This window comes from Pinus tabuliformis, chromosome 2_2, assembly GCF_031772625.1.
Source record: "Pinus tabuliformis cultivar Carrire ecotype Pingquan chromosome 2_2, CPIR1, whole genome shotgun sequence".
Lineage (NCBI taxonomy): Eukaryota > Viridiplantae > Streptophyta > Pinopsida > Pinales > Pinaceae > Pinus > Pinus tabuliformis.
In genome coordinates this window covers 527692633-527707637 of record NC_142300.1, presented here as the reverse complement: position 1 = coordinate 527707637, position 15005 = coordinate 527692633, and the positions used below count along the sequence as shown (strand labels likewise).

The window sequence follows — 15005 nt, the reverse complement described above, 5'->3', positions numbered from 1 at the left end:
TTTGCTGATCTAACTAAGTGACAAGACCATGTCACTCAAGCTAACTGTAATCCAAGTCATCATGTTGATGTGGAAAATCGAGTTAAAGTCAAATTGAACCTTTCTTACTACAATTTGTAACAATTTTTATATTATTCTTTATATTTTTACACCATTTTATTTGATACTTATACTTTATTCTTAGTGCCATTTTTATTCTTTAATTACATTATTATTTTTTATTCTTCATACTTTACTTTTTTTTTTAATTTATAATTTTACATTATTAATTTTTATTTTTATTTTTTTATTTTTTATTTTTTTTTATTTTTTTTATTTAACTTGGTGGTGCCTTTCTATTAATTTTAAGAAATAAGGCAGGTTACATCCATATATCCATGAGTTAGGTGGCCTCAACGTGCCTAATGGGAAACCATGTAACATGCTTTCCACAACCATGATGTCCCACTTCGCCATGTGGCTGATGCCTGGTTATTAAGACTCAAAGAACCTCCGGCGGAGCAAATTGCAGATCAGAGACCCACAACCAATCACACCGTCAAAATAATATATTCTTTAAAGGCCGACAAATATGCTACAATGTCATAAAGAGGAACCTCACCGTAAAGAAAACCTATTAACTTAATTAAATATTAATATTAATTAATTAATTAATAATAATATTAATAAATAATTTACTAATATAATTATACATATAAATAAATGGTATGTATTTATGTACTATACCAACGATTATGCTAATTACATATCCATGATAAAATTTACTTTAAATCATTAATATTAAATAACTCCCTTTATATATCTGATATTTTTGTCTTCACTAAGAACAATAAATTCCCAAGCAAAGTGTATCATATAAATTCACATACAATTTAAATCACACAAATTTTATCGAATTAATCAAATGTAATACTAAAACATACATTCTCAAATTAAAGTTTTGACTTGAGGTCATGAAGTTTTGACTTAGTTTTAAGCGATAAAATAAAGTGGAAATTTCAATATAAGTAGCTACGGGTTGGTTTCTAATAGAAAACTTTTATTTTAAGACAATAAAATTTAGTGACAAGTTTGTTTCTCATGTATAAAATATTTATTTGAACAAGATGTTTTGCCTTTATAACATGAGATGTTCATTATGCTTTGACACAAATTGGGAACTCTCATTAGTTTTGATATTCTAGTTTTCAGGTACATTATTTGACATAAATTTATGACTAGTGGGTCACCTTCCCTCTCCAGCTTAAGCACAAATATGGAACGCTCCTGAACAAGTTTGGCCTTTCCAAGATTGTAGTTCCATTATGATGTGATTAATCATTAACGTCTATTGATTGATGCTATGGCCGTTCATGTGGTTGGAACAACTCTACCAGACATTAACGATTTTCCACGCCTCCTTCACATCACGAAATCTCTCCTCAGGTTAGTAGTAGATCAGTTGTAGGGAGTTGACTGGTTCAGTGGGTGGCCTGGTATACTACAACTGCATTATGGCAATTTTACTTTGGATTGAAACAATACTTCTTTTCACAGCTCAACGAATGTATCCATGAATAGTATCGGCAAATTTAGTAGAATTCGTATTATTGTTACAACGATATAGACGTTATACATCGAGAAATACTATTTAATTTAGTTTACACATCATTGAAATTTTCCATTCCTGAATTTACATCAAATAATTTAGATAGAAGGATGGATTGGTATAGTTTTCTTCATTGGCTAGCAGCCTACCCTCACTTTCAGTCCACGATTGAATGGTTGGAAGAGCCTATATGGAAATCGTTGACAGAACATTCGGTCATTGTGCCCTTGGGATATCGCTGAATATCTTGGCAGTAATCGTAGGTCATGTAATTCTTTCTCACTGCCTCCAAAGCACGAATCTGTTCCTTGTTCATCTTCGGCGAAATAAAACAATCCAGAAACCCCTGTGAACAGTATCGCATTTCGTCTTCGTTCGTCGAAGAGCAGCCGATGGTGATAAAGTGCGTGTAAGTTGAGAGGAATGGCTCGTAACTGTAGTTGGCTTTGTATCGTCCTCCATCTGTGGCTCATGCAGAGGCGTCCCATATTGTTGCATAAACCGACATGGGCTTCGAAGGGTATGTCACTCCCAGGCTCTTCATTCTCGGAAATCTTCTGATGGGAATACTGTCCACCATGAACCTGCCACACAATAAAAGGATGGAATATAATGAGAAATAATCTTGGAATTTAACAGGATTGTCGATTCAAGAATATTTTGGAATTAGATGTAATATAGAATACTTTTAATATTTATTTATACGAGATGTTAAAAAAATGACCCATGACATTTTAATAATAAAAAATGACTACTAACTTCATAACTTCATAATAACTATTATTAAAATGACTACTAACTTCATAACTTCATAATAACAAAAGTGACTCCACCAATTAAACTAACCTCAATCACCCACAAAAAAATATATATAATGAATGTAGATTTCATATCGTCCAAAGACAAAAAAATATATGTAAATGATATGATTATACATACAGGATTTGATGAGGCGTCCAGAGAATGGTGTAGTTGTGAAAGTCTTTAGTAGGGTCGAACCAGAGATGGAATTGCTGTCCCCTGCCAATCAGATTTGGCCCATCTCCTGTCCCGTTCCCATACACGTTGGTCTGGAGTTTGTAAGGCTCCCCTGGTACTGTTCCCAGAAACTCTATGTCTATCTCGTCATGCCACCCTTCATAAACTTGGTTGTTTGACAACTGAAATATCACCATTCCAATCAATATATCAGAATTATACTCACATTCCTCGAGTCAATTTCCATATAATCTTCTGACAGTCAATTCATTAATTGATCTATGAAACACAAATAGAAAATGCAGATGAATATAGTTACATAGAATGAAGTGATGATTCCTGCAGTATAGCCCCCCTGAAGTTTAACAGCAGCATTGAACAAACCATACATGTATGGTTCGTTTGACTTGAATCCACTGCCTGATGCCACAAACAGAGTACATATCACGTAGTTTCTCAGCCTAATAAACAAGTATAATACAATATCAATAATTTAACTATAAAATCAGTCTTGTAGAGTTGATTTATGAGACTTTTTATTTGTGGGGCAAGAAATCCCTTTGACACATCTTATCCAAGCCATGTGCAAGTGCAAACAGAAAGGACAGAGAACATAATTATTATTAAGAAGTTGATGAGCATAAGGAGAGAGAAGTGTGTTTAATACCAGATGATCTGTCTAATGTGAGTGTGACTGAGGACTCATCTTTGGAAACATTTTGGTGTTGCCCACCCCAGAGATTATCATAGCCCTCTGAAAATTTCATAGTCTTGAAATAATTCATCACAGGAACACCAGGTAAGGATGGTATAGCAGGATTTTTGTCTGCAGAAGCCAAACCCTTCATGGATATTACTGGACTGTGAAGCAATCCATGAAACAGAAAGAAGGGCAATAGAATGCTCTTCCAGCCATTGTAATCAGTGAGGAATATTGAGAGTTGGGCAACCATCCTACACAGTGGTAGACGACTTGAAACCCAAGAAGCCATTTTTTTTTGTAAATTTTCATGGAGTTAGAATTTCAAGAAAGTGAAATCCCTTAAAAAGAAGCGAACACGTTAATTTACCAATGCGTGATTTTATTTGTAGTAAATATAGAGTTCACATGTTTTTCTTTTAAATAAAAATTAAATAAATTTTAAATAAAAAATAATATAAATTATAATACAAACAAAAATTAATACACATATTTTACTAGTTTTTAAAAAATATCATTTTCATTATTTGTTAACAATAAATATATAACTCAATATGAATAAAATGTGGTAAAAATATTTCACCACAATTACAAATATATATATATTTCTTAGAAGTACGCGAATACGTTAATTTACCAATGCGTGATTTTATTTGCAGTCAATATAGAGTTCACATGTTTTTCTTTTAAATAAAAATTAAATAAATTTTAAATAAAAAATAATATAAATTATAATACAAACAAAAATTAATACACATATTTTATTAGTTTTAAAAAAATATCATTTTCATTATTTGTTAACAATAAATATATAATTCAATATGAATAAGATGTGGTAAAAATATTTCACCACAATTACAATTTTATATATATATATATATATTTCTTAGAAGTATTGTAATATAAGACTCAAATAAATTGTTTTTATAAATGTATGTTAATTATGATAAAATAGTAAGATAGAAGTAATTTAAAGTAAAATAATTGCGTAAAAATGTTTAATTCATTAATAAAAAATTGATATTTAGCTTTCAATAATACTAATATTCAATATTTTTTTTCTTTTTAGTAGGTAATCACATACAAAGGATTTGAACCAGTGACCTATCTCAAAAAAATGCCTTAACAATGCACCCATTCACCATGAATCCAAAGCCCATGAACCTAATATTTGATATTCAATATTATTAATAATAAAAATATTCAAATTATTAAAAATACAAATATACTATTTGCACTAACCAGGTTCATAAATTTTTATTACTTTAATTTTAAAAAACTTAAAATGTTAGACTTTTATCATATTTCACTTAAAAAAATATAAACACATTTTCATAAATTCATCTATTACTTACCTCATTAATGATATATGTCTTGTAAAACCTTTTATCTAATATATACTTTATACTTGTAAAACCTTGCCATCTTCATATTTTATTTAATATATTTTTAAATAATGGCTAGGCATGACCTTTTTAAATAATGGCCCAAGATAAATTTTAGGAGTCGTCTATCGAAGCGGAGGAATTGCCCAAATGGTTAAAAGTGGTTGGAATCTAGGCAAAAAAATTTCAAAAAATCTTTGAAGTTTAACAACTATAACTTGGATTTACAAAAATTCTTGCCGGATTTTCTCTAAATATGACCGGAATTTCTGTAACTTTTCAGACAATTCCTCTGGGTAATTAGACTACAGCTAAATTTTAAAGTAAAAAATAAAACACATGATAATTTGTTTATATTTATATTTTTATGTTTGTTTGATAAAGAAATTAAGATAAACCACTGACCTTTTAATTCACACAAAAACTAACGACTTGATTTTTATTTTTTCTGAATTTATTTCAAAATTTATAACTTAACATGTTTAAAATTTATGCCTTATAGGGTATGAAATCTAACCTATTGTTTAATCGTCGTCGATGCATCAATGCTATGATTTTAAATTTTATGGTTGAATATAATAATATCATTAACATGTATAAATTCTAGACTATCATTTAATCTTCACCAATACATCAATCTAATGATTTTACACCTTATTGTTGAATACAATATCATAGCAAATTGTAAATAGCATTGCATGCATTTTTTCCCATTTTTCTATGGTGCAAAGTTATAACGCATTAGAAGGTGTTAGTACATTATATCATTGTTGGAAAAGTTGTAATACATTGGAAGATGGTGTACATTGAAGTGGTTGCATATTATGTTGATTGTAATTTGTATTATAAAACTGATGTGTCATGACGGATAATTTAGTTGGTTGAAGCCCATGCTCAATCTTTGTTCCTAAGGAGTGGGTTCAATTCAATTTACTTCCATTAAGATTAGAGTTAGTAAGCTAAGTCAACTCAGCATGGCCCTTTTGAGTGGGTTCACCTAAACGTGTTATTGAAAAAGAAAAAACCTGTTAGTGCCATGTCATGGCATTTGTTTTGTGTTTTATGCCATATTGTCCTTTCCATCGAGAAAAAAAAAACATGTAGTTGATTGGATTATCATTCAGTTTTATGCCCTTCTCTGTTCTTTGAGTTGTTAACATTGTGTTTTACATCATAATACCAACTTTATTTTATATTTTGTGCTAACTTTTGAGACCCAAAAAAAAAATGATGTTCAAAAGTTGTACTTTTTTCATCGTTATTGGTGTTTTTTCTGGAAATCATTAATTATTATTAATTATATTATTTAATTATTAATAAAATTTTATAGATGGAAATTATTAATTTGTTTTTTATTTAACAATAGTAATTTTTTAGTATGATGATGTAAAATTACATTATTTAGATGTAAGAGTATTATTATTGTGGGATTTATTCATCCTCTGTATATAAGTGGTTTATGGTAACTTGATATCATAAAAGATACTACACTGTAAATAATAAATTTAACAATTATTTTGGATTTTTTGTCCCCATAAAATACAAAACCAATCTTGCCACCAAGATTAATTTTTCTATTGAGTACAAAAAAATATAGTTTTTAGGATTACAAATAACCACTGAGCATTACATTAGTATAAATATTTTCATATATCATTAGGTAGTTGCAATATGTTGATCTGGAGGACCACCTTTGATGTAGCCCCAAATTAGACCTGCCAACCCATAATGCTCAGTTCTCTGCTCTTCCCAAAAAGGCGTCTCCTTCAACCCTATCTTGTTGTCGCTTTCTAGGATAATAAATCCCTTTATATAAATTATAGTGAAAGATTTAATTAAACAGTGGGAGGAGTCGAAATGGTTGTTACATTCAAACCCTTCCCGAAATCTTTACATGCCTCTCTCTTTCGTCTCGACCCTTATGCAAATTCAATACAGGCACCTCGCAGTGTCTGGGCTACAACGATTGACTTAAGCCCTTTTGGGTGGCCCACTTGCCACCAAGACTGGCTATATAAGTTGATAATATGAGAATATTGATTATACTAGTCGTTGGGTAGGAGATTCTAGGTGGGACACCGACTTAATGTTTTGGGCCTCTTTAAAGCCCAATGCAATGGTAGTGGGATTCAAAAAAGCCTGCCGAGATAGAATCCCCGGGCGAGATCCACTTATCCTTACATCTTTTCGCGGCCACAAGCCTAGATACAATAACTCGATTCTCTGTAATGTTACCACTTTCAAACTTCTGGGATGATACTTCCATCTTGACATTGTTAGTTGATGCATCCCTCTCAACGCTTTTGTCACTTGGTGTTGTTAATTAATAGTTTCCCTAAGACCTTTAAAAGACTAAGTATATGTTACTTCGCCTGTGTATTTAGGCTTCGCTAGTGTTTAGCACTCGTCTGCGTTGACTCCACCTTTGAATTTCTTCTGTGGCTTCCAACTCCTCTGTGTATTCACGATCATTGATCATCCAATTGACCAACGATCGAAAACCGGGAATTCCTTCCATTTTAAGATACGTTCTCACTTCAACTATAATGAGACATTTGGCCCTCTCCAATCTTCATGCTTCCTCTATGTTACTATGATATTTCGTTGTAGCGGGATCATTAATCACTTTGTTGATCAATGATCTTTGCTTCCAACCAAATCTGGGGAAAACCAAGAGATTCTCACCTTCTCGCTTCTCTAAAGCGTCACCGCTCCTCTTTAATCTATATCATATTCATTCTAACTATGAAAGAAAGGCTCAGTCCCGCTTCAAAAAGTTTCTAATTCTCGTAAATTGGTTTTGGCATGCATTCTCAAATGCTCTCTCTCCTGAGCTTAACACAATAACTAAGCATAACATGTTAACAATTAATAAACAAAGGCTCGCATTCTGGATCCACACACTCAAAATATAGTGTTCTCATATATTATATACAATAAATTACAAAAGGCCCCTTTGGCTTGGAATATATCACACAACCCTCTCTCAGCTTTTTGCCTTAAAATCTCTCCAATCTCTTCTATTCACTTGGCTACTATTTCATGAAATTGATATATAAATGGGATTCTGAACTAATTCAAGTTCAGATCCACTATTTTCTCACCTAAACTAGATCCTTTAGATCCACACTTATCTCAAGAGATTTAACTAATCCCCAAATCTCTCTAGCTCTCTCAATATTCCCGAGACTTCTCCCAAAGAATAGATTTGATTACAATTTTATTTAATTATACATATTTTTTCTAGAACTCTCTAAAACATAGGACATAAAATAATTAATAATTACATTCAATTAGGGAACCAACTCCATTGGTAAATGAAATCCCCTAGGTCTAGTAAAAATACAATTTTGACTTGGAAGTTTGAATGCTCCTACATCAACCTTTCGTGAAGGGTCAGTGAAAGAATTCATATAAGTTCCCCACTATGTTATCCTTTATGATCCATTTCCCATAATCCAGTCAAAGACCTTATGTCTATAGGGAATTTTCCCTTATGTTATGTTCCCTGTAAACATCGTAGCAATAGCAAATGTTATATGTGGATTTTGTACGAAAAATTTCCTCTAGGAAAGGAATAAGTTGTTGATTATGACATCTTTGATCTCCATTAACCAAATTAACAACATTCATGGAGTCCCTGAAAATTTGGGTGGATTCATAACCATGTTCTTTTGCAAAAAGAAGCAAGAGATTCATTGCCATCAACTCAACATAATTATTCATAGCCATCCCTAGATTCATCGATAAGGAAAAAATATGATTCTTTGAGAGGTGAGGAACCACACCTCCCCCACAAGCTCTATTTATATCCTGTGAGGCCCCATCAAAGAAAGCCCAAGTCCTGGAAGTGTTTATGACTTCTTTAGTAATGACTCGAATGCCTTATGTCTTGTTTTTCTCTGGGAGAAGGGAAAATATACCTATAACTTGTGATGCAATCTTATCTGGGGTTGAGGCTCTCCCTTGGAAGATAGCATTGTCTCTTACAATCCAAATATCCCCACAAACAAGGAGTGGAATAGTGCCAAATGGCCTTAGGACCCTATCACTATCCCATCTCTACCTAGATTCTATAATGTTTTCTGCTTGCCACTCACTGCCTAAGCCTAGATGTGACCATACAAACTCCCACACCAATATCATAAAGGAGCATTTTAAGAATAAATGTGAGACAATTTGTTCCTCAACCTTACAAAGGGTGCACTAATTGGGACCTTCTAAGAGAATCTTATGGATATTGTCCCAGGTGGGGACTTTATTTTCTGTTAAACACCACACTGATAGATGAGATTTTGTCAAGAACTTGAGTTGAAGAATATGCTTCCACTGCTAGGCAAGTTGAGAATGCACTTGAGCACCCATCTCTAGGGTGTAATCTCCAAACGGGGCAAGTTTCCAGGATAATACAACTTCTCTCTCTAATAGCTTAATATGGGACTTGTAGAGGTCAATAATATAGTTTTATGTACTCTCAGAAAAGACATCTAGGATTCCAAGCTACCCTACTGAGGACCAATCTTACATCCTGTTGTAGCGGCTACAACCACCCTCCAAAATTTTGCCTTCGCTTCGTTTTGGAGCCTCCCTCCTCGAAAACATCGCAACTATCTTGCACTGATCAGGTACTAGTGTTTATTTAATTTCATTTGTCGTTTAACAACTTATGTTCACTCACTTGTCCCGTCAGCCAACCTCAAGCACACCTAGCACTTGGTTCATATCCGGTTAACCGGTTGTCAAGAAAAACTACACAAACTTGGAGGACAATAAAAAATTGCGCAAAGCATGCCAGACAACCTTTCTTTGGAAATTGCGCAGAGTAGGCCAGCCAAAACTGCTCTCCAGAATTGCGCATTTCCAACCAGCTGGCACTGCTCTCCAGAATTGTGCAGAGTAGGCTAGCTGATACTGCTCTTCAGAATTACGCAAAGTAGGCTAGCCGACACTGCTCTTCAGAATTGCGCAGTTCCATCCAGCTGGCACTGCTCTCCAGAATTGCGCAGAGAAGGCCAGGCCAGTTGCACTACCCTCCATAAATGAACAGAATTAGCCCAGCTGCACTACTCTCCATAAATACACAGAGAAGCACAGGCCAACTGCATTGTTCTCCGGAATTGCGTAGAATTGGCTAGCTGCACTGCTCTCCAGAAATGTGCAGAGCAACCCAGCATCACTGTTCTGGAAAATTTCACAGAGTTGGCCAGTCAGCCAGGGCCACCTAGTCCAGAAACAACATAGAATTTTTCCCTTGCTGGTTGTCCGTTGCATGTGCTGGTAGGTTGCCCAGTTCCCTCCAAAATTGCATAATCCTTTAATTCATGTCGAGCATCTTTTCTCAAAAAAGAAAAAATAAAAATTCGAAAAATCATCCCTAGATTTTATGGATCTATTTTTAGCAACAGGAGTTACATGTAAAGTCGTTTTTAGAAACTCCCTGCCAAGTGTCGCTTTTTCCTAGATTTGTGGCATGCACATCATAAACCCTACTTTCGCCAAATCTATTTAAACAATGCTTCAGAGATCATTCTTTGCATTCAATATTAGAGCTTTGAAATTCCCGAGGCATCTAGGAATCTTCGGTACAGTTGGCGCACCTTTTCTGGGTAAGCTTTGCTTTTCATTCCTTTTGCCATTTTTTTTGTCGCTTTTCAATTTTCGGCTTGTATGAGTGTTGTTTCCTTGTTTTTATTGAATGAACACTGGCGTTTCAATGTATTTTAGCTTGTAGAGGTGTTGTTTCAAGTTTTTCATTAACTTTCCTTAGTGTCGCATGCATAACACTGTTTCTGTGCTCAAAGTCATCATTTCGGCGACTCGCTTTATGAGCTTCTTGGTTTTTTCCATTTAACTAATTTCTACACTTGCTTGAATTGCATGCATGTCTATTTCACTCAAATATGCACTAGCTTCGCACACACACTCAATCCTTCATGTTTTCAGGTTGCCATTGGGCAGATCCCGGCTGGCTTGGCTTAGATCTTGTCTCTCCCAGGATGCTCTATGCATTCTTGGAAGTCACGGCTCTGCCTTGCCTCCAGGAATTGCATAGAGGCTAACCACATTATCTCCTAGTTGTACTCTAGGAGGCAGTGCCCAATCTTGTCCACTAGAACTACGTAATGTGCAGTTTCAACCAGCGACCCAGCTTGACTGTTATGCGCATTGCACAGTTTCAATTAGCAGTCAGCCTAACTGGACTACGTACTGCGCAGTTACAACCATCATTCAGCCTCACTAGAAACTGGGACTGAGCAATGTGCAGTTCCAGCTGACAGTCTCCCAGCTTCCTGAAGTCAATGTTTTGCAATCTTGCCCAACAGTAACTATTTTGTTGCCCAAATGTTTCTCAAGTTGTTTGATGTTTTAGTTGACATTATCTCGCCATGAATGTCTTCGCTATCTCCAGGTACCATAGGTTTTTTAAGCAGCTTCTCAGCAATACAGGTATCATGGCCTCCAAGAGAGCTGGATCAAAAGACACAATTGAAAGCAGTGATGGGGATGTGGTTGAACAGGGGTCTATGATATTTCCCGTGTACATAGACACACACTAGTTCATTGAGAAGGACATCAAGATCACATGGCAAGACATCAATACTACTTTCTCAGGCAACTTTGAGGAGAATATGGAGGACCGACAGGTCTATGTGAACATCCATAAGCTAGGATTATACAAGGTTGCATGCAGGTTTCCTGTGTTCCCATGCACAGATGTGATCCACTGGATTGTCTCACACACTGATCTTGAGACAATGATACTAAGAAGTGTCAGTGGAGAAAATCTTGCTTCCTTCAGGACAAAAGATTATCAACAGATGTATCATTCGCCACCATCGGTAAGCAGGATGGATGCACCGTTCTACACTCCCAACAATAACACGAACACAAGAGACATATTGAAACATTGGGTAAGGGAGCCAACAAAGTTCAGGACAACACCCAACTAGATAAATAGGAAAAATACACTCAGGAAGGCATATCAATTCTTGGTCATCTTCGCATGCTACTTGTATGGTGAAGGGAGTATAGAGACCTTCCTGTAGAGTTGAGTTGCTATGTTGGATCAGCTGGAAAATGAAGGAAAAGAGTTCAATTGGTCTGACATGTTGGCTCTCTAGTTGAAAGTACATGTATCCAATGCCCAAAGTCCACCCAAGGATCAACAAGCAAGATTCTTCATGTCTGCCTACCTACTCAATGCAATTTGTGCCCGTCAACAGTTTCCTGGCATGGGTTGGGCATGGACACCTTTAGAGAGTGATGTGAATGTATATTGCAAGTTGCTCTCAGACTGTACCTACTCAGGAGTCATGGTTAGAATATTTGACCATTTCATCGCCCCTTTGTACATGATGATCTTTGAAAAAGATCCGCCTTGCATGTCTCAGGCAACAATGGAGGCGTTGTTGAACGATTGGTACACCTCACCCGAGGGCACCTTCATCAGTATGTACAGCGCAGAGAAAGCTCCGCATGTGTTTCCAAGGTTTGTCACTGACAAGTTGGTCATGCAGTAGATTGCATACCACATCTCGACAGGGTTATCAACTTGATTTCATAGGAAGAAGAAGGCACCATGGCCTATGCTTCCTGTGCGAATTGGGTTGTATGCGATCGGGAGTTTGAAATAAGCAGATGCCGAGGTTGTAGACTTCAATAAGTTTAAGCTCAGAACCAACAGTTTCAACCCGTATGATCAACATGGTTTATGCAGGGACCACTGTGCGACAATGTACTATTATTGGATCCATGGGGCATGTCATTGGCTAGAGGAAGACCTATGGAGATATTTTTATAACTCCTCTAGGCTCAATGAACTGATCAGCATGGCAGTAGAGTGGATAACAACACTCAAGGCAGCAACACCTCAGGGAGAAGCAACAACAACAGTAAGAAGTAGAAAACCTGTGAAAGACAAAGACAAGAGGAAGATTGTTGAAATCACAGAGACGAAGCAAAGCTACAAGTTTAAGGAAGATCTACTTGTGGAAAAGGTACCTTTCGAGATAGATACAAAGAGGCAACAATGCGACAGGAGGATAACATAGAGAAGTAGGGAGAAGCAAAGACTAGAAGATGAAGGAAGTCCATTAGAAGCTCAAGGAAGAAAAACAAAAGTGCAGAAGAGAGAAGGAAGCACAACATGAGCATGAATAGGAAAAGGAACAGGAGGAAGTGCAAGGCACACATATAGCGCAAAATAAGCTGATACAGGTTGAAGACTATGAGCTAGCAACAGATGAGGAACAGGATGAGTAGCTGCAGGAACAAGAAATTTTTCTGTAGGATGAACATATAGTAGAATCGATGGGAATGGATATGGAGCAGCCAAAACAGGATCAGGATACCAACCTCATGCCAAAGAAACTGTTATCACAAAATCCGGTACTAAGGGCTGCTACTTAGCAAGATCATGTGTAACTGTTTCAAACCTAGCTTTAGACTAAGGTTTAGCCTCCTTAGTCAGAGAGGGCTCTCTCACAGATTTTTGATATGCATTAAGGGCAAAAAAGATGGCTAACTCTTTAAACAGTAGATGAAATTTAAGCTGGTTGGGACAACAAAATTAGGCTTCTCCCATTGGGCTCATGGAGTCATACACTTCTGCAGTAAACAAGTGGCTACTCAATCATAGAAACCAAGGCATATAATGTCAAAATGCTCAAAACATTTACCAAGAAGAACCTCAACTCAAAAAACACACACAGGAAGTCTGAGCACTAGGTGAATTCAGAGTGATTGCATGTTTAGTGAATTGTAAAACAAGATGAATAAAACCAAAACACATATACTCTGAGCATTTGAGACACAAGATGAATCTTGGGAAGAAAAAGTACTCTTTCTATTACTGTCAAAGTCTTTTTTACATAAGCCAATATGAAAACTCTGTTTTTATAAAAATCTCCAACCCCTCTTACATCAGAGTTTCTCCTATATATAGGAAAACAAAATTAAAACTACTTGAGTCTCCTCCTCCAGCATGAGGGGAGCTCGATGGCCTATCATTAACTAACCTTATCTATTTTTAAACAAACTTATTAAATACAAAAGGTATTGTGCTGTAAATACATAGAGTCCTAATCAAATTGAAATTCTAACTCTATCTCCTCGTATGCATTGATTCTTCCTTGCAGCTTTGACATCTGGCTTTCCCTTCGTTCAGCTGAGATGGCATGAGAGGGCATGAGATGGGCAATTAATGTCCCATGCTGGCGTTGAGCACCGAAAGCTTTGATCTGTTCTGTTTTGGCTGAGAGTAACCCTAAATTTTCGGTTCTGGTTCCCCATCACCGAATATGCAGCAGTTGACACCTTAAACCTTTAATAACCCAAGAATATAGGGTATTACCATGCTACTGATATGCTTATTGACATGCTGGGAGCTTCTCTGATGGACAGGTGTGCCAACCGAAACTTTTCATATGTAGCTCCCTCCAAAACCCTAATCACCAAAAATAAAGTGGCTTTATGACCGAAGATTCCAAACTTGGGTTAAGTTCTTTCATCTCTTGTTAACGGTACACATGGCGTATGTTGACTGGCTGTAGAAGCTTCCTTTAATCCCCTTTATGTCACTGAGGTGTTCCCTTCACAAAATTTTGATTCTGCCATCAAACTGTTATATGCGTTTCAAAAACACACCTACAGCAGTTTCGCAGTTTCGTAGCGCGCTGCGAAACTGCGAAACTGTTTTAAACAATTTTACTTTCTCCTGAGATCTTTAATGCTCTGCCACGTGATTTCAAAATTCTTTCTGACCATGGATATGCATAACAGGGTCTACTTGCCTTCAAAATACTCAAATCCAACTCAAATCCTAACTTCTTGTTCTTGAAATAGAGATCATCATCAACATGAAACCTGTTGCGTTGAGCCCACTGATTATAGGTTTCGGTTTCATTTCCAGTAGGCACAATCCAACCCCTATGGTGCCCCAAACTCTGAAAATCAACAACTATTTACCATTCAACCTGCTTCCGTAGAAGTAGCAAACAAGTGTCCAGGAATTGGGCAACCAGCTTCACAACACCAGCGCCACTAGCAGATTATGGTGCTATGGTGTTCCATCTCTAAAATTATGGTGTTTCATCTCTAAATGATGATCTATCACCCTTTTTCTTAGACCCGTTTTGCCGAGAAATTGACTTCGTACTTTTCTAGCCCACCATTTCTTTTTATCTACTGTCTTGGTTGCGCTAATGTTCAAGGTTGTAGCCGTCATGTGAAGATTGTCTTGGACCTTAATGTTTTCAAAATCTATAGCCTTGTCCAAAGTATGAACGCTTCGACTTCTCCAGTCTTTCTGGATCTCAAATGGGTAATGCACTTCAAGGTGGCATCTCCCATCATC

The 15005-nt window shown here is 36.0% G+C and overlaps 1 pseudogene; it reads right to left on the bottom strand.

Annotated features, from left to right (window-relative positions):
• Window positions 1-1745: 1745 nt before the first annotated feature.
• LOC149193677 (putative xyloglucan endotransglucosylase/hydrolase protein 32) lies at window positions 1746-3520 on the bottom strand (annotated as a pseudogene).
• Between the last annotated feature and the right edge of the window lie 11485 nt (window positions 3521-15005).